The following is a 27282-nucleotide window of genomic DNA, read 5'->3' on the forward strand; positions in this document are numbered from 1 at the left end:
TGGTCTCAAACTCAGTGCTAAGAAATGCCCAAAAACGAACACACAACCAGTTCAGATAGTTTAGTAGTACTTTCATTCCAAAATGTGTTGATCACTGTTTTTTTTATTTATTTTAAAAATGAAATTTCTTGGATTAATGTAATGGGACATGATATTTATCATGCTCAATTCTATTCTTATGTGTTTTATTGAATTCTATTCTAGTCAAGGTCAAAGTCAAAGTAAACTTTATTGCCAATCTACCTAGCAGTGCCAGCTGAATGAAATTTTGTTGCTTGGTCCCAGTGCAAGACATAACATAACATATAATTAGAGGGATAGTATGAGAGATTCACATACAGTAATAATTAGGATACTTGACAACACATACTTTTGCCACATATTGGACAATAAGACATTAGACAATATTATACTAGTAGGTATTGCCAGACTAGAATTCTCATTGTGATCTGCTTAGAATATTGCACATCAACATTAGTAGTGTGATAAAGTCTGTTCATATTGCACATATATGGATGACTCACTCTGGCTATTGCACTAATGCTAACAGAAGAGATTGGCTAACTGTTCCAGTTATTAAGCAATTGCCAAATAGTTACTATAGATAGTATAATACAGCTTGTGGCATATTGATCCTGTTATCTACTGTCATGCTTGACATTTGGGTTCAGCAGCCTTATGGATAGAGGGAAGAAACTCCTGTTCAGTCTAGATGTTTTGCAGAGTAAGCTACAATATCATCTACCAGAGGACAGGCGGAAGAACATGCCATGTGCAGGATGGGTGGGGTTGTCTATTTTATTTTAGTATTGCAGATGCACCTTTAACTTAAAATTTTTAAGTATTCTGGGAATCTGATTGCTTGATTTGTAATGGATAGGGTGATTTTAATATTTGAGGAACTTCTGGTGTTTGCATGTAATTCTGATGAAGTTCAACATGTTTTGGAACAAAAGCAGTTAATAAACTATCTGTATGGTTGTGTGTTTGTTTTTGGGCATTTTGAAGAATATTAGTGAACTGTTACACCTCACTTTTGTCGTGGTCATTGCTAAGAAATGCATAATTGTACCCTGGCTAATTACCACATTGATCATACACCCAGTAGTCAGAGATTTGGGTACACACATAGACGTTAGCCTTACCTGCGACCACACCATGGCCACAGCGGTGAGGAAATCCTTTTATGTTGCACAACTTATAAGTAAGAGCATGGCATCCAGGTCCAAAGAGGTCATTATCCTACTGTACTCTTCACTTATCAGACCAGTCACAGAGTACAATGCTCATTTCAGTATGTACCTGATCAGGCATATGCAGCAACTAGAGTGTCCTCAGAAAAAGAATACAAGGAGTAACAAACCTGCCTTATGCAGATCACCTAAAAGCCTCTTGCCTCTACTCAGCCTCCTATAGATTGCTGAGGTTTGATCTATGCCGGGCTTACAAGGCATCTGCAAACCTTACACTTATGAATCTCCTGCATATTTGTAAGTCAAACAGTACCATAAATACAAGGTCTAGAGACCTGAATTTTGTCTGGACTTAAACAGAACAGGCTGGAGAGACTGATATGTGTCCCAGAGACTGCCCCGCCTATTGAACAGATTTCCCATCAATTTGGGAGCTGCCTCTGTCTTTTAGTAGTACAGGGGGCAGTCCCGGTTGAAATTTTCTGTTTCCCATCCACAGAGCTATGTTGATCTTGAATATAGACAGGGATGAACTTTGTTTTATGTGGATGGAGAATCTATTTTAGAGCAGCGGTATCCTTTGTGAGATATACCTGTTCTTCCAAACCATTCTCTTGATGCTGCAGAAGAGGTTTAGATCCCTAGTCTGAGAATTTATGATATCATTTGACTAGCTGCTTTGTAGTCGGCCCATCTTTATTGGGTCAGAGGACTCCCATCCAATCGTCAAGATTCCTTTTGAAGATGGCCAAGGAGGTGCTCTGCTTGACATGTATGGGCAGTGTATTCCAGAGTATGGGGAAATCTCTGGGTCAGGAACCTATCCCTCCAGCATGTTTTGTTCATTGTGATGACAAGGTTTAGATCCCTGGAGCATATGGCTCTGAGGTATTGGGATTTCTTGGAGCATGTTCAACAGCTCAGGGTTTGACATGGCCTTGTATGTTAAGCAGAGATCGCCTCTGAGTAGACAATATGCCACAGAGTATAGCTGGAGTTTTTTTAGATGGTCTGCACAGGGCATCTGCTTTAGGCCTGTGATTGTTTTAGTGAGGTATTTCTGCAGCCTATCTAGCTGTTGCAGATGTCTTGTGAGGTACATACAAAATGGGGCGGTGTACCCTATAATGGGTCTAATGAGGGATGAGTACAGTGGGACAATGACTTCCTTTTTTCTGGATGAAAAGCCCTTAGTGATGAGGTGTGCCACATAGAAGGATATCCTGACTGTTGTGGCAATGTGGTTATCGAAGATGAGACCACTGTTCACCTGTGTCCCTAAGTCTCTCATCACACTTTCCATGTTTAGTGTACTGCCACCTATGTGGTAATTCATGGGTACATGGTTTTTCCCAAAGGGGATAACTATACATTTCTTGGCATTAAGCTTGAGCCCATGGCTCTGGCACCAAGCATCTGTTTCTGTAAGGCCCTTTTTGTAGAATATCCACATCATTTGCGGATTCAATAATGGCTTCCAGTTTGCAGTCATCTGCAAACTTTCTTAGCCAGAGTCCCTTAGTGTTGGCCTGTACTTCAGAGAAGTAGATGCCAAACAAGAACGGTCCCAGGACTGAACCCTGAGGTACTCCACTTGTCACTTGTCTGGAGCTGGATTTGGAGTCACCTACTTTTACAGTGTGGGTTCTGTCAGTAAGCCAGTTGGCAACCCATCGAGTGACATAGGGATTTATGCCCAGCTTAGTAAGTTTATCTATGATTCCAGAATGAGGGATGTTGTTGAAGGCCTTGACAAGGTCCAGATAGGCTGTGTGGACTGCCTTACCCTCGTCCGCAGCGCTGGAGACTGATTCAAAGAAGTCAATCAGGTTCAGGAGACAAGATTGGCCCTTCACGAACCCAAACTGGGTGGGGTCCAGTGTTTGAAGGTTGCCAATGTCTTTGTTTATAAGTTACATGATAATGTGTTCCATGCCCTTGCAGATCAGGCTCATCAGACTAATGGGACGGTAGTTCCCTGGATCCAAGGTGAATCCCCCCCTTGTGGAGTGGGATAACTGTAGCTCTGTGCCACTCAGTGGGCAGGAAGCCTATGGTGAGGCTACGATTAAACAAGACACTTAGGTGAGGTGCCAGTTCATTTTGTAGTTCATGTAGTACACTGCCCGGGATGTCATCTAGTCCCATGGATGCTGGATTCTTAGCTTTGGAGAATGTGGTTTCTACCTGTGTGGCCATGATTACTGGAATTTGGCAATCTTTTAGTATTGAGATGGGCCCTTTAGGGGGTGAGAGGGGGGTGAAGTTGGCACTAAATCGATCTGCCAGGATATTGGCAATATCCTTGGGATCAGTATATTTAATACCATTCTGTTGTAGCTCAGAGCAGATCTGAGCATTGTCATTTAGATTCTTGACATAACTATAGAATGCCTTGTGGTTGTGTTTGGAATCTTTGGCAATTTTATTTTCGTAACTAGCTTTGGAGGATTTTATGAGGGATCTCAGCTTCTTACTGAGGCTGATAAGGGAGTTTTTTGCATCCTGGGATTTTCCTCTTTTCTGCAACAGTTTCTTCCTTCTGTTGTATAGTTTGTTTATGGCAGGGGACCCCCAGATTGGCTTCCGTTTTTTGGAGGAGAGCATCTTGGTTCTATTTGGGATGGTCAGCACCAAGAGTGAATGTATATATAATATAATTTAATATGGCAAAACCAAAAGAATCAGACCGGCTTCGGCCCCATGGCCTTCCTCAGTGATACAACACTGACAAATAATGAATACTTTAAATAGCATTCTTAATTAATCAATTAAGTAAGATAAACCAGTATTTAAAGGCACAGATTTCTAACAAGGGATTTAATTTATACATACAACCAAATTACAAAAACGTTTACAGATGGTCATTCAATCCAGGGGAAAATATCCCCCCTAATTTAATAATCCAACCCCTCTCTTTATTATTTAATATACCATGCCATCCCATTTTATTGGATCTGTCCCCCCATATTTTATCAATAATTGTAAAATGAAATGTGGCTGTTTTATGATTTAACACATGTTTATATAGAGCATTTGTCAAACATTGATTTCTAATGTCACCAAGATGTTCCAACATTCTAATCCTGAATGGTCTGGATGTCTGTTCCACGTAAAAAGCGGAGCAAGAGCAGGCGGCCAAATAGACCACCTAATCCATTCCATAATTTCCAAAACATTTTATATTATACACCCTGCTGGTATTTCTACTAGAAAATTCTTTGGATTTAAGGATATGTATATAAAATGAGCAATGCCCACAGGGAAAAGACCCAATCAATTTGTCCCCTGTTAAAGTTAATTGCTGACCCAAGCCTGTAAATATACACCCAGTTTTAAAGTAATTGAAATGTGAGCCCAAATTATGGCTTGTACGATATGAAAATTGGCACTCAGGAGTTAGTGTCTTAGCCAGCTCCTGATTAGCCAAAAGAATGTTTCAATTATCCCTAATCACATTTCTAATGGCATTGATATTCCTGCCATAAGTTGTCACAAACCTAACCATATTCTCCTCTGTACCTGATTTCAACTTGTACTCCAATAATTGGGCTCTATTTTGTTCTGTAGCCCAGTTGCTGGCTGTCCTAACATACCCAGGTTTATACCCCTGGCTGTGAAACCTATGTATAAGGTCCTGTTGATTGTGCTCGTAGGTGCCTTGATCTGAACAAATTATCCTCACTCTAAGAAACGTGAATTTGGGTATATCTTTAATAATATGATGGGGTGTAAACTAGTTGCCTCCAATAAACTGTTGTACTGGGAGTACACCTGTGTAGAAAGTGTATGATCCGGGTTCCGTGTTATCCGAACATCCAAAAAATGAATTTCCTGATCATGCATCCTGAGTGCAAACTCCATCTCCCATTTGTTTTCATTTAGATTCTGGATAAAGTCAGATAAATATGTAGCATCACCCCGCCAGCCTAATTTAATTTTACAATTATTGATAAAATGAATAATAAAGAGTGGGGCTGGATTATTAAATTAGGGGGGTTATTTTCCCCTGGTTTGAATGACCATTTGTAAATGTTTTTGTAAGTTGGTTGTATGTATAAATTAAACCCCTTGTTAGAAAACTGTGCCTTTAAATACTGGTTTATCTTACTTAATTGATTAACTATGAATGCTATTTAAAGTATTATTTATTTGTCAGTGTTGTATCACTGAGGAAGGCCATGGGGCCGAAGCCGGTCTGATTCTTTTGGTTTTGCCATATTAAATTATATCATATATACATTCACTCTTGGTGCTGGCCTCATTTTGACTTTTACATTTTTTTTTGGCCTTTTGCACCTGCCTTACGTGCGAGTACGATGTGTTGGAATTACTTCTATTTGGGATGGCATGATTCATGCACGAGAGGATGTGCTCGTACAGTGCCTTAGTGTACGATTCAGCAGTCGAACTTTCATCTCCCGTCTGCATGGGTGTCATGAAGTTTGTCACTTGTGACTTGAGTAGCATGAAGTTGGCTTTGGAGAAGTTTTTTACACAGAGCTGACCAATGAGGGGGTGACCACTGGTATGGAGCATCTATCTCCCATGTTGGTAATGACCAGGTCTAGGGTATTGGAGCCCCTGGTGGGACAATGAATTAGTTGATCCAGGCCATTGGAATTTATGAGTTCCAAGAACCGTTGGGAAAAAGTGTTGGTACCAGAGTAGTGGTTGTTTATATATATCTGTGCTATCTTGCTTAGGCTACAGTAATGTGCTATATCTTGAGACACCTGGAGTAGTGATCAAAGAAAAAATACATAATTGTATTTATTTATTTTATGGAACAGGTAGGTGGACTGGTTCACAGTAGTTATTTCTCAGCCATGATTTAGTTAAACAGATAATGCATAAAATGTACTAAAGCAACACAAAATATGAAGATAAAATGCATATACAGTTAGAGTTACCTTTGCAGAATGGCTGCAGAAATGTGACCACAGACGAAGGATTATTTAACAGACTCATTTTTTATCAATGTACAGTCTGGGTAATGGATGTTGTTTAAGTTCAGAAATGTGCATTTATTTGTTTATTTAGAATTTGTTAACTAGGTGAATGGACTGGTCTAATAGCTCCTTCAACTATGACTCAGACCAGACCATGCCTCACAAAGAATAATAGGTGCAGACACATGAAAAGGTGTACAAGGCAAACTTTCACCTAAGAAGTCCGTCCATGAGCACTTTTAGGTCTGTTGCACTGTAACACTGCAGAATGATGTTCTCTGAAAGAGATAATGATTGTTGACTGAATGATTGCTATATTACAATACTGAAAGTGCACAAAAGGAGACATGAAAAATGTTAAGATCATAAAAGAATAGTAAAACTGTCAACACTGCGGGTCTGTAAACATGAAGATGCTGGGAGACGCTAGTGCATGAAGAACAGAATGGCATTCCGTGAAATAATTGGTCAAATGTACGCTGTTAAGATACAGTGTTAAAGAAGGACTGTGAACTATGCTGAATGGTTTTCTATTGTTATTAACTGAATGGACAATAATGAGATATGTATAGTTGCTTCTGATTGCTGCTTAGCTAAGGCCTGTGAAAATTATGTAAAATTTATTCATGCTGAGAAGTGGGCAGAAAGTGAGATTCTTAAGGCATCTGTATAAAGGTGATACTTCACATTTCTGCTAGAATGGGATTCCACATGGTAGGCACAAGCATAGAAAAAGAACACTCTGTATTTAGATTAATTATGGAATTCAAATATGTGATAGGCGAGTTAGATTTAAGGGAATTTAACTCCACTGAAGCAAATGCATTAGAGGTCAGAAGTTAAATGTTTTTTCAGTAAGAAAAAATTAGGTAGGAAGGCTGTTAAAATAAGTTGGCAGCATGTTTCACACCATTTTCAGTTTTTGTAGAAGTGTGCTGCAAATCTGGTATGGCCTTAATAAAAAACACATGCTTTTTTCCAGTTTTTGTGTTACTAGTAGGGTTGAAAGTGCAGTGGTATTAATCTGTGCACAATGAAGGATGAAGCTACCTCCATGATGTATGCTCCCCTGGGTCTACTTTGGTAAACTGAATTTACACTTACCCAAACTGCAGATTACCGAGACAACAACACTGAAATTGCAATAAACTGAACCATCACATTACCAAAGTTTTTTACAGGGAAAGAAGACATTTAGCCAACATTTAACAAAATGACACAATATGTCAAACCCACCCAGGTGGGGGTCTATGCTCCCCCACACCCCCTAACTAAATATACCAACTCCGGGATCGCACTGCAGTTGGGAAAACGGCAAATTTCTCCATGTTGGCCAAGTGTCTCTGTTCCCTGTAAAAAAAAAAAAAAAAAAAATATATCAGTAATGTTCAGGTTCAGTTTATTGCAAGTGTGGTGTTGTCGTCTCTGGAGTCTGCAATCTGGGTAAGTGTAAGGTCAGTCTAGTGAAGTAGACCTGTTTGCCTACTGTCTGTCATGCATACAGCACTTAATGTCTGAGGGACTGCAAGAGATCCCTACAATTGTACCAAGACCATCAGAAGCATATTTATTTTCATTTCTTGCCTGTATCCTATAAAATGTTGTATCCTGGGATTAAGAGACTACAGCTGCCTTTAGCCAGAAAGAAGAGTTGGTATTTCGGAGAAGCCTTCCTTATATACTGATGTACCAACTTTCAACATGTCAGTATGGTTTGTATTTTGGTATGACTCTGCCTTTTTAGCATGCTTAGGTCCACCCAAAAAATGTACTTTGGTTTGCTGCTGTTGCTACTCTTCCCCCCACACCTCTCTCTCTCTCTCTCTGTAGAGAAATCATGGTTCTTATTAGTGGAGATGGAGGTGGGGGCTGGGCCATTTTTTGTACTCCTCTAACTTCTAATTCCCAAGGAGCACAGGCACACACTGACCTCAGTGTTTATACACATCTTACTCCATGTGTGCTATGGAGGATGCCTGACTGCACCTTTACTTATGTATATATGTGTGTATATATGCATGCATATGCATAGGTATAGGTCCCCTTCACTACACCGACAAACCACAAAGCTGACACCCAAAACACCGAGACCAAAAGACCGAAAACACACAATACCGACAACTCACAAAACTGAACACCATAACACCGACACCCAAAACACCGACGCACAAAACGTAAACTACACATTACACACAACTATATATGCACTAACCGTAACCCAAACCATAACCCTAAGGTCCGACACTACCACATACGTACCCTACCCGCACCCTAATCCTAACTCACTTAACCCACCCCTAAACCTAAAGTCCGTCACTATCGCACACTTACCCTACCTGCACCCTAACCCTAACTCACTTAACCCACCCTTAAACATAAAGTCCGTCACTATCGCACACTCACCCTACCCGCACCCTAACCCTAACTCACTTAACCCGCCCCTAAAACTACAGTTAGTCACTATCACACACTTACCTTACCCACACCCTAACCCTAAGTCCGACACTACCGCACACTCACCTTTCCCACACCCTAACCCTAAATCCCTCACTATCGCACACTTACCTGTCCACTCCCTAACCCTAAATCCCTCACTATCGCACACTTACCGAGTCATGCTCACACGTTGCCCATGTCGGTGTTTCGGCTGTCGGGATTTCACCTTGTCGATCATTTGCGTCGTCAGTCTTTTGGTCTCGGTGTTTTGGGTGTCGGCTTTGTGGCGTGTCGGTGTAGTGAAGGGGACCCGTAGGTATATATGTACATATATATTGGTGTCTGGGCTAGGTCCATTTGCAGTAGAGGGCCAGTCAGAAAATCTACAGCATATATTACACATTTAACAAGATATCAAATAAAACAATGCAGTGCACATATTATGACATTCTACATAAAACAACAGGAGCTGCAGAAGCCATATGAACTACAATAACATACACAGGATCAATCAACCAGATGGGATTTTTTTGCAGCTCTTCTGGTATCCTCCTGGTCCCCTCAGAAAGTAATCCAGCAGCAGCTGGCCCCATTCCCTCCCCCAAAGATTGATGTACTGGCTTCTGGCTGCTCAAGCCTGTCCTCCGGCTGTCCCTCTGACAGCTGGGATATTAGCCAAACTTGAATCACCAGTGTCACAGATGAAAATCCAACTTCTGTGACTGCAGGTCAGCTTAATTTCTGTGTTTTCAGTTGTTGCTTTAATTAGGCATTTATATTTATTCTTATACTTTATATGCATTTTATTCTTTTTAGGTAAATTCTGTTTTCAGTTATTTAAGCATTTCAGCTGTTTTCTTTCTTCTATTTACAAGGCTTTGTTAACTTTCAGTTGAAAATGTGTTTTACAAATGAAATCTGCCAAGCCAATCAATCTTGTGTGCTATTGTAATTCATATGCCTTTTATAGTTCGTTTATCAATAGTAAAATTATGTGTGTTATCATGATTCATGCCACTTCAGCAACTCATGTCAGCAGCAAACAAAAATGTTTCACATACCTTAAGGTAATCCATAAACCTTCTTTCAGAATATAATATGTATGAGCGCAAGAAGTCAGAATTTAGTAGATGGTTCATAGAAGACACAGGGAAGTATTGTTTATAGAAAGGGTGGTAGATGACTGCAACAGGTTTCCCAGAAAGGAGACACTGCCATAAAGAACATGCAGGGTAGATATAAAGCAACTGTTATGAGTCGTGGAGAAAAAAAAGAAAAGAAAAAAATATGGCATTGTTTAAGCAAAGCCTATAGTTTATTCAACAGGTAGTGAAATATGATCAGATAGGCCATGTGAGCTGCATCGGCAGTTAAAGTATATACTTATAATGTGTAATCTAACTTATAACGCTGGCCATTATTACTTTTGAGAAGAGTGTTAGCTTTAAACACGGGGTTTAGTTATACTATCAAAACGAAAGTTTTGCTTTTATCATTTGTGCTGCTCTGACTTTGTAAACCATCTAAAACCACTTAAAACATTTTCCTTAAACAAAGCCAGTACAACCAGTAAAGTATTTATGAATAAACAGACAGATCACTGACATTGCTTTAAGTCTGTCAGAATCGTTTACTGAATACAGTAAGTACTGTCAGAATCGTTTACTGAAGTACAGTGAGTACTGTCAGAATCGTTTACTGAAGTACAGTGAGTACTGTCAGAATCATTTACTGAAGTACAGTGAGTACAGTGCTGCCAAGCTTAGTTGCTAGCCCGACCTTTACGTTGCTGTCTGTGTCTGGTTATTATACTTGTAATACCAGGCTGGGCTTGGGGTACAGGGATATGCTCCCCACACAATTAAATACTTTGTGATTACGGCTGTAGTGAAACAATAAAATGTAGCACAATGCATTCAGTAAGGCAACATATTTAACAGTTAAGCCTTTTTTTGAAATGAAAGACTGATTTTTAATTGAAAAATTAGGGAAAGTTGGCATGCAGAAATAACTCCCAGGATTGTGTTGTGCAAGGACTCAGAATTTAGGACTGCCAGGAGCAGTGACAATCTCTCAGAAAATCAATATTATCTGGTGAAGTTTTTAGGGGGGTGGTTCTTGAAAGAAGGAGAAATGGATTAAATGGTTGAAGGCTTCCTCTCCTTTCCTAGCGAGAGTTTGGATAAGCCTGATGTCTGTGTGATCTGTTGTGGAGGTGATGAGCCACACAAGTCATCTAGTCAGATTACAGAGGGTGGACATGATACCTCTGATGTCATTGCACTAGTTACGCCCTAAGATAGAGACTTCAACTAGCAGCAGTAAGGATGAGGGCTCCTAGCTCCATGTACACCACTGCCCTACAGACTCCATGCTTCCCAGGACTACAAGTGATCTACAGTCAGGGTCAACTTTTTGAGGATTCGGGGGGGGGGGGTCATCTGGTGAAGGTTCATGCTGGTGTACCCAGAAAGAGCACTCAGGGGGTATAATGGTTGGAAACCATTGAAATCGGAAGAACAGCTAAATGGGTTTATATGTTACCAGGATAGGATAGGAGATGTTAAAAAATATGACTTAGGTGTTTTATGTGCAATATCAGCAAGTTCATTTTTGACAGGCTTGCAACGAGACTACAGTCAGAAGGATTTGCATCAGCTTCTAGCACTGGATCTGTTCTCACTGAATCTTCAGTTTTCTTGTCCACAGCTAGTTACCATAAGTAGGCATAAGACAGCCCTTAGATTTTTCTCATGGTTAATGTTTAACACTCCTGTGCATAGCTTGGAAGGAACTATCAGTGTAGAAATGCTGTTTAGCTATGGACTCGTTTCTAGCCAAAGATGTAAGGTTCACTGAGTCATCCTGTCTGAAACAACTATTTGCAATGGCTGAATTCACCTTTGACAGTGCTGGATCTTTAATAGATTCTGACTAGGAGATGTTAAAAAATATGACTTAGGTGTTTTATGTGCAATATCAGCAAGTTAATTTTTGACAGGCTTGCAACAAGAGACTATGGTCAGAAGGATTTGCATCAGCTTCTAGCACTGGATCTGTTCTCACTAAATCTTCAGTTTTCTTGTCCACAGCTAGTTACCAAAAGTAGGCATAAGACAGTCCTTACATTTTTCTCATGGTTAATGTTTAACACTCCTGTGCATAGCTTGGAAGGAACTATCAGTATAGAAATGCTGTTTAGCTATGGACTCGTTTCTAGCCAAAGATGTAAGGTTCACTGAGTCATCCTGTCTGAAACAACTATTTGCAACGGCTGTATTCACCTTTGACAGTGCTGGATCTTTAATAGATTTTGACTAGCTAGGGGTATTTCACACTCACAGTTGTTTGATATCATGGTTTTAATACTGTATATGTCTTTTAGATCAGTGATGCTTATCTGCTCTGCCTTTTCATATGGTAAACATGACATGATATCAATAGAATAATGTTGCCTTGTCCCCTAATTTTTGATATCACAGGAATATGTGACTAGGAACACTGCCCAATTCTTTTATTTGACTGGATGTAAAAGCTGCTGGCCCATTTCCAATTTTAATTTATTTATATACAAATATTGATAAAACTCATTTATTCCCCAGACTGGAATATGGTCTTCCCTGTTGGTCCATACATAATGTTGTTGATGATGTGAGAACAAATGCAATGGTATATATCATCCAAGAACATGGGAAATAAAATGGCGCCACTTCCGTAAAGTGAAGCATTGCATGCGAAGGATCAACATGAACAATCAGTTTATTGAGTACATTTTCTTAGTTGCAGTAGAGGATCACCAGTCAATGTCCTTTTAGTTCCATGGAGACACATTCTGCATCAGTGCATTCATCTGATGTAGATCCATCAAGAGGTTTGTTAGAAATTGGTAGTAGAAGAGTACAGGACCTAATACGAATTGTGTTGCCAGTGTTCCTGAGATGGAAGTGACTTTAACACACCTTCCATCTTTAATGGTGACTTATGAGGTCCATAGATGGTAATCATGTGCTCATTTATTCGTGGTTTAAACTACATGACTTGAGAGGGTTGCAGTGGTACAAAGCAGAACAAACCACATTTGAATTAATCTTTTGAGATTCCCTGTCATTTCTAGATGATAGATATATTATTTATTATTATTTACTTTTGTTTACCCAGAAGATCCAATTAGGCAGCAGGTTGCCCCTTTTTAGTGGTAGCTCAGGGAGAAAAGCTCTGGCATAAATACAATAAAACTACAAATAATAACAACTGAGTGTAACATCACACGACTCAAATAAGATACACATATTTTTAAGAGAATATGCATAACAGTGTGCACACATTTTAATGCATATTCACATAACATATAGTGTACAAGCATTAAAAGTAAAAATAAAATTATGCTTCAATTATTTTCCGAGAGACACAAGAGGGTGAGACTCAGAAGGTTTTAGTTTCCTCTAAGAATTGGATGTGTTTATAAGAGCTGAGAGTGGCATAGAGTATTAGAAGTATCGAAGGATTAGCTGTTAAATAGATATACTGAAGAAGGCTGATGAGGTAGATGGTGCTGAAATAAGAGAATTAAGAGCAAGTATGCTAGGGGACAGTAGGGATTAGGATATTGAGAAAAATCCCTCACAAGGTGTACAAACAAGCACTTTAACTAACTCCTCTCAATATGAATGTGCAGTGGCTGTACTCTGTCATCTTTTTATTCCTTATTTTCTCATGGAGAGTGAACTCAGCTGTGATGTAAAAGAATCACTTTTCTACTAATACACGTATTCATGATCTTACCCTTTCTGTCACTGCTCAAAACACATGACCATAGGTAAGGATGGGGATGTAGGCTGACTGGCACATTTAATGTTTTTTTCCCTCTGGCTCAGTTCTTCCTTTGCCACTGTAGATTATTATACCACCTGTAGAACTGCTGCCACTGCCGTCATCTGCTGATTAGTCACCTGATTATGTGAATGTTACTTAATTAACAAGACACATCTACTTATCTACCTGAGGTATCTGTTCCCCCATCACTTACAGAGAACAATCCATTCATTGATGGGATGGGACTATGTCCTATGATATGGTGCTGATAACTTTCATCTCAGCCACTCACTCCAGTGTATGCTAGAGACTGCAGATACTTGAAGCTAATCAAGCCTGCATAAACTAAAGCACTGATCATGATTCCCTGCTAGTGTTTCCTACCCACTCTCCCCTTTGTTGATGTGGTTTTTAAACCTGGTGATTTTAGGCTGCTCACCCCTACTGTAAATTGAGCTTAATAATCTCTTCCCTTTCTACACTGCTGTTGATAATATTGAATTATTTGTTTGCCTTTCCTTGTGCTTGAATTGAAAAATTCTATTTTGCCTCTTATTGTATATTCTACTGACTTACTTGATCTGAATTCATTTTCTAGCTAGCTGTTGGGTAAAGTATTGTATTCCTACACTCTAGCAAGCACTTCTTTTTACATCAAGAGGTCAGTGATTTTTCCATCTAGTGCACTGGCAGGTAGCATGGTCTGTTTTGGTTGGGGAAACACTTGAGATTTCTGCATCCAGAAAATAAGTATATTTTGTGTCTGTAATGCACTTTTTAAGTTGCATTGTATCTGATCACTGCATTTTTTTCCTGCTTTTTTACTTTTGTGACTGCATATTTTCTGCACTTGTTTTCAAATGTATTTTCAGCCTAGATAGCATAGGCTAGATTCAGACCTGTTGAATCTAGCCTGTTTGTGTTTCACTCAAGCACTAAACCAGCCATCTTACATTAAGAAAGGCTCCCCTACACCCTTGTGGCAAAATAGTGTGGATCCAGCCTTGTCTGAGCTGAGGATTGCTGAAGGAAGGTTCATTGTGTACTTTCCTATTGGTAGATTAGCTTAAAACTGTTTCATTTTGCCTGTATTTAAGCCTCATGTTTGCTTGTCATTGCGCATCATGCAATGAGGATTAGAGGTGCCCTGTATAGATGCAAATGTCTTGAAACACAATTTTTCCCTAGACAACTGTCGGTGGAACCCTTACAAGCTTCTCTGTTGCACTCAAGTCAACTTAGCTGCTCACTGAGCAGCATTGCCACACCTATCATCTACAACCCTCAGTTTAACAACCCTTGATAATCCTAGTACAAACAAATGGTCAATCTAGCCCACTCCTTTCCCTAATAGCTTGATAGTCCTTATGCAAAAACTTGTTAGTCTAGCCCACTCCTTTCCTTAATAGTTCATATGGTAAAAACCTGCTGTAATGGACAGACAATTCACCATCATTTCTCCAGCCAGCCTGATTGACATGGGAATACTGAAACAATGTAGTAATTGCCTCATGTATACTGACAACCATTTACTGCTACAGCAAACAAATACCCTATGTGAGAGATGAAATTGGAATCACTTCTCTCATGTAACAACAAACTGGATACCAAACAGGTTGTCAGTACACACTCTTCACCTTTCACAAAAACTAGACACGACACATAGACTCACATATGCAGAGGTACTCACTAGAAGTCTACCAAAAGTTCAGAAACCTCCCAAATGTAAGCAAAGTACATACACTGTTATGAAAATAGAAACCACTATACATAATAACACATACAAATGTGTCTCAACAAGTAAGTCCCTAAGGCAAAACACCTATAAACCAAATGTCCTGGTCATAGGTGACTGTATACTGAGACACACAGATGTTCCCTTCTTCCAGCTGGACAAGGCAAAGCACTCCTCACCTGGGAAGATGCTGACATCTGTGCAGTCACTGAGACATGGTTTAAGGCCACAGAGAACACCCTGGCTGTGCAAGGTTACAATGCCTACCACATGTTCAGACCTCAAATGTGTGTGAAAAAAATAAAGGTGGAGGGATATTCATTTTCATCAAAGCCAAGTACAACTCGAGACTGATAAAACAGTATGACATTCTCAAACTACTCCATGTCCAACTAACTGTAGGCAAAATACCCTATCACATCATTGCTAGCTATAGGTCCCCCACCATGAACCAAGAAAAGCACACCACCTAGCTGGACTTACTGGACTTAACTCTCCATACAGCCCAACACTTTAGTCATGGGTGATTTTAACTATCCTTCCATCAACTGGGTGACATAAATGAGTGCAAACACGTTTGTCCAGAGGTTCCTGAACTTTGTTAATTCAAATACTCTGAACAGATAGTCTGCACCTCCACAAGGGGCTCAAATGTTCTAGACATATTTATTTTTTATTTTACATTTGTTGACCGGGATAGTCTGACTGGATACATGTCCATTTTCAGCAGAGGCCCGGGGAGAAAAGCTACAAGGTACAGACAGAAGAAACATTACATAATACATGATAAACACAGTTTACAGACTTTGTTCAGACAACCAAGTTACACAATCTCTTAAAATTAAGATTTCATAAGGTACAAAACCTAAAAATATGATGCAGCAGAGTTGCAAATGAATAATATAAGAACACAATCATAGGGAGAGAGCTAGTCAGGCTTGGTGCAAGGACATAGCCAGTGTGATTTAAAATATTGTTTGAGACTTTTCTTGAATTGACTTAGGGTGGGTTCTAGAGTAATGTCAGCAGGAAGTGAGTTCCAAGTTTTACCAACAGAGTTGGCAAACAGAGAGTCACTGGCTGAATTGTTGGTGTTGACAGTTTGAACTAGGAGTCTATTAGAAGAGCGGAGTGGTCTGAGGTTACTGTAAGGGTTGATAATGTTTTTAAGTGCAGGTGTATTTTCAGGTTGGTTAAGTACTTTATATGCCACTTTAAGCTGGTTGTACTGAATTAGGCTGAGCAGTTCTAGACACCCAAGATAAGTTAAGTTATTACAGTGGTGTGTCCTGTAGGGCGTGCCAGTGGCAAATCTGGGAATGTGATTATAGCAGGTAGAAAGTTTATTAAGATCAGTTTTGCTTACATTGGTAAGTAAAGGGGAAACATAAAGAAGAGCTGAAAGTAGATGATAGCGTGCGATGGCAGTTCTAGCAGGTGGGGTTAGGAAAGGTTTAATTTTATATAGTGAGGCAAGTTTTTTATTGATGGTTTTGATAGGTTGATTGACGTGCATATCAAATTTAAGGTTGTTGTCTATGATAACACCTAGGAGTTTTGTATAGGTGTCTAGGGAGATTATGGTGTCACTATTAGATTTTATGGAAAAGGATAATGCGGAGGACCTATGAGTAGGGGAGAAAAGTAGCAGCTTTGTTCGGGTTTAAGATCAGACAATGATCAGAAAGCCAGTTTTCAACTATGTTAAAAGTATTCTGGGATAATGTCCACAGATATGACTGGGAGGTAGCAGAACAAATCAAAGGAGAGTCGTCCGCATATGGAATGCAGTTTGCATCTAGGATGACTGTACAGAGGTCATTAATAATAATGGAAAACAGAAGAGGTCCTAGTATAGGATCCTGGGGGACTCCTAGGGTGTTAGGTAGGAGGGTGGATAGTTTGTTCTGCCATAGGATGGCCTGTTGTCTACCACTTAGATAAGATTGGAACCATTGGAGGGCTTGACTATCTAAGCAAATTGATTTCAGAGCGTGGATTAGTAGTTGGTGGTCAACCATATTGAAAGCCTTGGAGAAATCTAAAAAGGGGCTGAGGATAATTTGTTATTGTTTTGGTTATGGTTTATGGAATTAGAGAAGGTAACCACCTTGTGAAACAATGACGTGTAGAAACCACACGTCTGAGAACCCAGTAGTGAAATTCACCGGAATTGATGAAAAACAGGCTTCCACAAAGGTCTAACGTTTTATTACAAAAAATACACGTTAAGCGCTTTCACCCACTTAATGCAGGCTTCATCAGAACAATGCATCAACATGATCTAGATCTTTAAATACTCGTTTTGGCGCCAACTTGCCAACAGACATTTAAAGAAATATACCTAATTGGTAAAAATTTCATATGTTGTAAAACTTCTATACCAAATAGAATCAATATTATACATTCATAAATAAAATATCACATATATCTATAAATGTTAAAATTAATGTAAAAATTAATATACATATTTCATATTACTTTCCATATTATACTCTAATATTAAAACTGTTTTAAAATATAAGAATCACAAGCATGGACATTAGTGTCAGAAATTCTCCAATATTGGTTTAACTGATATGAAATCGTTCAATCCTGGGGGGGGTAGTGGCATCTGTGAGTAGTTGCCAATAACTCTCTCTAAATGCAAGTTTACTTTTAATGTTACCCCCCCTAGGATCAATCTTTACAATATCTAATATGCCAAATCTGAACTGATGATCTATACCCTTGTTCATAATGTGTCTGGCTAGTGCATTTTTGTCATCCTTAGTCCTTATACTATATGTATGTGAATATATCCTTTTTCTAAAATGTTGCTCAGTCTTCCCTATGTAATAACTAGGGCATTTTGAGCATACTGCCAGATACACTATGTATTTGGTATTACAATTTCCTTTCTTAAAAAATATTTTAGTCCTGTTGAAATTGCTTAAGACTGTATGTTTTTCTTCTATAATGTAACTACACTGTGAGCACGCACCACATTTTGAAGTGTGGATGTTCTTTCTATTATCCTGTGCCTTATAACCCCTTTCTAGAATAGTCTTCAGATTCCGTCCCATCTTAAATACAAAGCTTGGTTTGTTTCCCAATACTTCTATCATTTAAATGGTTTACTAACAGTGTATCCCAGTGTTTGATCATAATTTCCTTAATTGAACCACTATAGTGTCCATATTCTATAATACAAGATCTGTTAAAAGTGTCATTTGCTTTACACTCTACCTGAACCCAATCCTGATGTGGAACTGAGTCTAGTTCCTAATAATGGGGCAAATCTTGAACCCCATTCTTCCATCACTTGTTTGCTAATTTTTTCCATCATCTGTGAGTTGTACCCTCTATCCAAGAACAATGTGGTGATAAACTGGATCTCTTGTACCATATCAGTGTATGAAGACGTCATTCTCATTGCTCTTATGCACTGACCTTTGTAAATATTTCTCTTCATTCTTTTTGGGTGACAACTTCTAAAATCAATGTATGAATTAGTAAACGTATTTTTCCTATAGACTCTGGAAAAATATTTGTTGTCCTTTTTAGTTACCATTGTGTCCAGGTAAGGAACTCCTGTACTACTACTGTTTGATGTAAATCTCAAATATGAACTACTGTTGTTCAAGTAAGTAATAAAATGAAAATAAATAAACTATGATGTTATTCAAACTATGATGTTATTCAAACTGGTCATATTAATTCTTACAATAATTTTCAGATTTTCAATTATACCAGTTTAAAGTTAAACAAGGCACATTTTGCACTTTTATCGAAAGGTATGAAATTTATACCTGACACTAGATTTAAGGTTGCAGACTGTTTGTGTGATTTTAAAAAATACATTCGAAAATTAAATCTATCCTTGATGTTCAAAGACAACAACAGAAAAGCAGACATTACGTCAGTAGTTCCTGACACAGTCTTAAAGAAAAGAAGCACTTTTCCTTATTTTCTCATGGAGAGTGAACTCAGCTGTGATGTAAAAGAATCACTTTTCTACTAATACACGTATTCATGATCTTACCCTTTCTGTCACTGCTCAAAACACATGACCATAGGTAAGGATGGGGATGTAGGCTGACTGGCACATTTAATGTTTTTTCCCACTGGCTCAGTTCTTCCTTTGCCACTGTAGATTATTATACCACTTGTAGAACTGCTGCCACTGCCGTCATCTGCTGATTAGTCACCTGATTATGTGAATGTTACTTAATTAACAAGACACATCTACTTATCTACCTGAGGTATCTGTTCCCCCATCACTTACAGAGAACAATCCATTCATTGATGGGATGGGACTATGTCCTATGATATGGTGCTGATAACTTTCATCTCAGCCACTCACTCCAGTGTATGCTAGAGACTGCAGATACTTGAAGCTAATCAAGCCTGCATAAACTAAGCACTGATCATGATTCCCTGCTAGTGTTTCCTACCCACTCTCCCCTTTGTTGATGTGGTTTAAACCTGGTGATTTTAGGCTGCTCACCCCTACTGTAAATTGAGGCTTAATAATCTCTTCCTTTCTACACTGCTGTTGATAATATTGAATTATTTGTTTGCCTTTCCTTGTGCTTGAATTGAAAAAATTCTATTTTGCCTCTTATTGTATATTCTACTGACTTACTTGATCTGGAATTCATTTTCTAGCTAGCTGTTGGGTAAAGTATTGTATTCCTACACTCTAGCAAGCACTTCTTTTTACATCAAGAGGTCAGTGATTTTTCCATCTAGTGCACTGGCAGGTAGCATGGTCTGTTTTGGTTGGGGAAACACTTGAGATTTCTGCATCCAGAAAATAAGTATATTTTGTGTCTGTAATGCACTTTTTAAGTTGCATTGTATCTGATCACTGCATTTTTTTCCTGCTTTTTTACTTTTGTGACTGCATATTTTCTGCACTTGTTTTCAAATGTATTTTCAGCCTAGATAGCACAATTTAGATTCAGGCCTGCTGAATCTAGCCTGTTTTTTTTTTTTACACTCAAGCACTAAACCAGCCATCTTACATTAAGAAAGGTTCCCCTGCACCCTTGTAGCAAAAGAGTGTGGATTCAGTCTTGTCTGAGCTGGGGATTGCTGGAGGAAGGTTCATTGTGCACTTTCCTATTGGTATATTAGCTTAAAACTATTTAATTTTGCCTGTATTTAAGCCTCATGTTTGCTTGTCATTAGCATCATGCAATGAGGATTAGAGGTGCCCTGTATAGATGCAAATGTCTTGAAACACAACTTTTCCCTAGACAACTGTCGGTGGAACCCTTACAAGCTTCTCTGTTGCACTCAAGTCAACTTAGCTGCTCACTGAGCAGCATTGCCACACCTATCATCTACAACCCTCAGTTTAACAACCCTTGATAATCCTAGTACAAACAAATGGTCAATCTAGCCCACTCCTTTCCCTAATAGCTTGATAGTCCTTATGCAAAAACTTGTTAGTCTAGCCCACTCCTTTCCTTAATAGTTCATATGGTAAAAACCTGCTGTAATGGACAGACAATTCACCATCATTTCTCCAGCCAGCCTGATTGACATGGGAATACTGAAACAATGTAGTAATTGCCTCATGTATACTGACAACCATTTACTGCTACAGCAAACAAATACCCTATGTGAGAGATGAAATTGGAATCACTTCTCTCATGTAACAACAAACTGGATACCAAACAGGTTGTCAGTGCACACTCTTCACCTTTCACAAAAACTAGACACGACACATAGACTCACATATGCAGAGGTACTCACTAGAAGTCTACCAAAAGTTCAGAAACCTCCCAAATGTAAGTAAAGTACATACACTGTTATGAAAATAGAAACCACTATACATAATAACACATACAAATGTGTCTCAACAAGTAAGTCCCTAAGGCAAAACACCTATAAACCAAATGTCCTGGTCATAGGTGACTGTATAGTGAGACACACAGATGTTCCCTTCTCCAGGCTGGACAAGGTAAAGCACTCCTCACCTGGGAAGATGCTGACATCTGTGCAGTCACTGAGACATGGTTTAAGGCCACAGAGAACACCCTGGCTGTGCAAGGTTACAATGCCTACCACATGTTCAGACCTCAAATGTGTGTGAAAAATAAAGGTGGAGGGATATTCATTTTCATCAAAGCCAAGTACAACTCGAGACTGATCAAACAGTATGACATTCTCAAACTACTCCATGTCCAACTAACTGTAGGCAAAATACCCTATCACATCATTGCTAGCTATAGGTCCCCCACCATGAACCAAGAAAAGCACACCACCTAGCTGGACTTACTGGACTTAACTCTCCATACAGCCCAACACTTTAGTCATGGGTGATTTTAACTATCCTTCCATCAACTGGGTGACATAAATGAGTGCAAACACATTTGTCCAGAGGTTCCTGAACTTTGTTAATTCAAATACTCTGAACAGATAGTCTGCACCTCCACAAGGGGCTCAAATGTTCTAGACATATTTATTTTTTATTTTACATTTGTTGACCGGGATAGTCTGACTGGATACATGTCCATTTTCAGCAGAGGCCCGGGGAGAAAAGCTACAAGGTACAGAGAGAAGAAACATTACATAATACATGATAAACACAGTTTACAGACTCTGTTCAGACAGCCAAGTTACACAATCTCTTAAAATTAAGATTTCATAAGGTACAAAACCTAAAAATATGACGCAGCAGAGTTGCAAATGAATAATATAAGAACACAATCATAGGGAGAGAGCTAGTCAGGCTTGGTGCAAGGACATAGCCAGTGTGATTTAAAATATTGTTTGAGACTTTTCTTGAATTGACTTAGGGTGGGTTCTAGAGTAATGTCAGCAGGAAGTGAGTTCCAAGTTTTACCAACAGAGTTGGCAAACAGAGAGTCACTGGCTGAATTGTTGGTGTTGACAGTTTGAACTAGGAGTCTATTAGAAGAGCGGAGTGGTCTGAGGTTACTGTAAGGGTTGATAATGTTTTTAAGTGCAGGTGTATTTTCAGGTTGGTTAAGTACTTTATATGCCACTTTAAGCTGGTTGTACTGAATTCGGCTGAGCAGTTCTAGCCACCCAAGATAAGTTAAGTTATTACAGTGGTGTGTCCTGCAGGGCGTACCAGTGGCAAATCTGGGAATGTGATTATAGCAGGTAGAGAGTTTATTAAGATCAGTTTTGCTTACATTGGTAAGTAAAGGGGAAACATAAAGAAGAGCTGAAAGTAGATGATAGCGTGCGATGGCAGTTCTAGCAGGTGGGGTTAGGAAAGGTTTCATTTTTTATAGTGAAGCAAGTTTTTTATTGATGGTTTTGATAGGTTGATTGATGTGCATATCAAATTTAAGGTTGTTGTCTATGATAACACCTAGGAGTTTTGTATAGGTGTCTGGGGAGATTATGGTGTCACTATTAGATTTTATGGAAAAGGATAATGCGGAGGACCTATGAGTAGGGGAGAAAAGTAGCAGCTTAATTTTGTTCGGGTTTAAGATCAGTCAATGATCAGAAAGCCAGTTTTCAACTATGTTAAAAGTATTCTGGGATAATGTCCACAGATCTGACTGGGAGGTAGCAGAACAAATCAAAGGGGAGTCATCCGCATATTGAATGCAGTTTGCATCTAGGATGACTGTACAGAGGTCATTAATAAAAATGGAAAACAGAAGAGGTCCTAGTATAGGATCCTGGGGGACTCCTAGGGTGTTAGGTAGGAGGGTGGATAGTTTGTTCTGCCATAGGATGGCCTGTTGTCTACCACTTAGATAAGATTGGAAGCATTGGAGGGCTTGACTATCTAAGCAAATTGATTTCAGAGCGTGGATTAGTAGTTGGTGGTCAACCATATTGAAAGCCTTGGAGAAATCTAAAAAGGGGCTGAGGATAATTTGTTATTGTTTTGGTTATGGTTTATGGAATTAGAGAAGGTAGGAGGGCTGAAGTGGTGCTATGATAAGGCCTGAAGCCATGCTGAGAGTTAGCCAAGAGACCATAAAACTGTCTCGTTTGACGTGACTATTGGACCGGACACCCCCACAGGGGGAAAAAAACTGAAGAACTTTTCCAAAGCTAACTTCAGACTACTAAGCAATGATATAAAAAGTTTTATACCCCCCCACACACTCACAGATAACAATAACTGCTATGCAGAGGTGTAATCAGATGCTCTGTACAAGCACCTAAGCAGCTTTATGGACTCAGCTATCAGATTAAAACCAGGCCCTCCTGAACAAACAAACCACCCTGGTGGACCTCAAGTATAAACAGGTTATATAACAATAGGAAGAAACTGATGTCTAAGAATAAAAGGGAAGTGAACTGACTCAGCAGAGGAAGAATTCCCTCCTCAGCTTGAACAATCAAATCAGAAATCTTGTGAAATTCTCTAAAGCTAAGTATGAAGCTAAAATAGCATCCTTAGCTAAGGATAATCATAAAGCATTCTTTAATTACATCCAAAACTTAAAAGGGAATGCCCATCTTTGTGCAGATCTGGTAATAGATGGTGTGACATCCCCACTCCGGGCCAGTAATCAAGGAGCCTCAGTCCTCACCACTGACACTGGAGAGGGATGTTCACTTGGAATACAAATGGATACAGTCAGTATTTCCAGATGCAGACCTCTCTGCATCAAGCACAATTTCCCTTAAGAGCACACAGGGCACACACACACAGCCTGGGGAGGAAAAAAGCATTTGATAGTATCCCACATTCATGGATGAAAGAGTGCTTAAAAATGTATAAGATACACCCTATACTGATCAACTACATTACAGTGACCATGAAACAGTGGCAGACCACTTTGCAATTAAGCAATGATAAAGGACAAATTATTTTTCCAGGGATAAAAATTCGGGTTTATATTAGTTCGCCAAAGTTACTGTTCTGTGAACACACATTCATTGACCAGTATTCTGCAAAAATCACTTCTGTGATTCATTGAATACTCCCAGGACAAGGAAATACTTGCCCTACAATACAACTTTACCATTTTCTCCACTATAGTGCGATCTCGGTGTTGGTATATATAGTTGAGATGGGTGTGAGGGGTGTGGGGGGCAAAGGCCCCCACTTGTGTGGGTTAGATTTAGTTAGATTTGGGTACGTTGTGCTGTGGGACAAGTGTTTCTTTGCCTTGGGAGTATTCAGCAAATCAAGGAAGTGATTTGTAATGAATACTTTTCGATCAATGTATGCTAGCTGAAGAGTGACTTCGGCGAACTAATATAGATCCAAAAATTCAAAGGGGGGTATTTAACGGTTATTCCCTATCACCGCTGTTATTCTGTCTTGCCCTTAACCCTTTAAGCTGTCTACTTAACAGATTAGGCCATGGCTATAATTTGGCTCCTAAAAAACAACGAAGTGTAAAGACCTCTCATCTTCTCTTTGTTGATGAAAACTGTATAGCTCATCACATTAAAAACTGAAAGCACAACTACAATTAGTTAAAACATTTTCAGATTATATAAGAATGTCATTGGTCTTGATAAATGTGTAAAAGCAACTTTTAAAGCAGGAGAGTTGCAGCACTAAGAAAACATCAGTTTGGGACAAGAATGTGAATGCACAACTACAAGTACTCAAAACTTTTTCAGATAATATAATAATGTCATTTGGTCTTGATAAATGTGCAAAAGCAACCTTTAAACCAGGAAAACTGCAGCACCAAGAAGACATAAGTTTGGGACAAGAATGTGATATAAAAGAACTTGAGCAAGAGGGAGTGTATAAATATTTGGGAACTGATGAAGGATCAATAATAAAACATGAACAAATACAAATAAAACTTAGTAAGGAATATTTTAGAAGACTTAAATTAATCCTGAAAACAGAGTTGACATCTACGAACAAAATTCAAGCTATAAAACAATTTGCTCTTCCTGTCCTAACTTACAGTATTGGAGTGACTGACTGGCCCCAAAACATGTTGGATAGATTAGACAGGAAAAAACTAAGGATATTTCATGATTACCAAATGATTTATAACAATCAGTGCATACCAAGATTATATATTCCACATTATGAAGGAGGTATGGGCCTACTTGAAATTGATTACATGTATAGATCTACAATTGTGGGACTGCACACATATCTGTTGACCTCACAAGACCCAATACAATTTACACAAGATGTTACAATTTCCCAAATGCAGGGAAAGTTTTGAAACATGAGGAGAATAAATCTAAGATGACTTCCCTTCTCGGTCTAGCAGAAGTATATCCGCATCAAGCAGGAATGGAAATCAAACCAGAAGTAGATGAAAATCAAGCAGCAACTGTATGCGCCAAAAACATTAGAAAGAATATAAGGTGAAGGAGCAGATGAGAAGACAAGAAATGTGAAAAATGCATAAATATAGTTGCAGGTATAGAAAACTCCTGGAAGAACCTCATGTTGATTAGGATAAAACTCAGGAATAGTTAAGGAGAGGCGAATTCAAAACAAAAGATGAAAGGTTGGTGGCCCAAGATAGTGGGCTACATACATGTTGGTTTACAATGTCCATTGAACATGTGGGAGAAACAGACAAATGTAGATTTTGTAAAACCGAATTGGAAACAGTCGTATACATTTTTGCTGGTTGTGACATACTAATGGCAGAACGACTGTATACTGAAAGGTACAATAATGTGACACGACTGTTGCACTAGGGATTGTGCAAACATTATGGTACTGAAGTGGCAGAAAAAAAACTGGAAACATGAACCACAAAGTAGTATAGAAAATGATGGTCTACATCACATGGGTTCACCCATTACCAACAGTTCAAAGACATATGCGAGAAAACCAGATACATGGTCCATGAAAAGAAGACAAAAGTACCATTGATCATTGAAATCAATATGCCCAGTGACTACAGTGTCTTGCATACAGAGAGACATAAAGTCATAAAATATCATGATTTACAGGCAGAAATGAGAGCAATGTGGAAGAAAGATACCCAGACAGTTCCAATAGTAGTTGGAGCAACAGGTATTATAAAAAAAGAATCTACAGTAATCTTTAGATATGTTACCAGTACATGTAACTTCATACGAATTGCTGAAGGAGTCATTACTGGGCACATTGCAGGTGCTGCGAAGATCACTTTTGGGTGACATCAAAGATTGAAACAATACTAATTTCATGAACTTTAATCGTACTTTGACGTAGGAATCAGGTCTATTCCCATCATGGTATTAGAAACCCAAAAGACTTGGAGAAATTAAAAATAAATGATGGATTAACCCTTATATCACTAGATGGGTTGCCAATTGGCTCGCTGACATAACACATACCGTTAAAGTTGATGACTCCACCTTGACTAGTAGACCAGTCACCAGCGGAGTAACACAAGGTTCTGTGCTGGGTCCCTTATTCTTCAGAATCTACTTCTCAGAAGTCTAGGCTAAATTAAATGGCCTTTGGCTTACCAGGTTTGCTGATGATTGCAAATTGGGTGCAACAAATGAGTTCCAGAAATGATGTATTATTATTCCCTTTGGCAAAGTAGAATTCCCCCCTAACTACAGTATTGACAACACCCCCCCTAAGCTCAAACCCAGTGGTGTGAGACCTAGGCACACAGGTAGACCACCAAGTTCCCTCTGTGGTTAGGAAAGCATTCTACATTGCACACCTCATAAGTAAGGGCATTGCATCCAGGTCTAAGGATGTTATGGCCCCACTGTATTCGATCATCATAAGATCACTAATAGAGTACAATGCTCCTTTTTGCATGTACATCAATAGACACCTGGAGCAGGTGGAAAGACCACAGAGGTGCCTCACCAAGAAAATACAGGGCCTGCAAACCATGACGTATGTGGATAGACTAAAAGCCCTGTCACTGTACTTTGCGTTATATAGGCTGCTGACAGGAGACTTGTGCTTGGCCTACAGGGCAGTCTCCAACCATGCCTTGATGGATATGCTTCACATACACAAATCTAATGGCACAAGCGTCACTCACTCTAGGGATCTTAACCTCGTATGTGACATTAACAAAGCATCCTGGAGAGACAAATATGTCTCCCAGAGACTGCAGCTCTTCTGGAATAAACTTCCAGTTCATGTGAAGCAGAGCTCCTCACTGACCCTATTCAGGAGCAACCTGGACAAATGGATGGGAGATGCAAATTCACCCTGGGCATGGCACCCATGTCTCTCATGGACAGGAGGAGCCGATGTTGACCATAGACT

The sequence above is a fragment of the Protopterus annectens genome, chromosome 3.part1 (genome assembly GCF_019279795.1).
Source record: "Protopterus annectens isolate FY-2018-M chromosome 3.part1, PAN1.0, whole genome shotgun sequence".
NCBI lineage: Eukaryota > Metazoa > Chordata > Ceratodontiformes > Protopteridae > Protopterus > Protopterus annectens.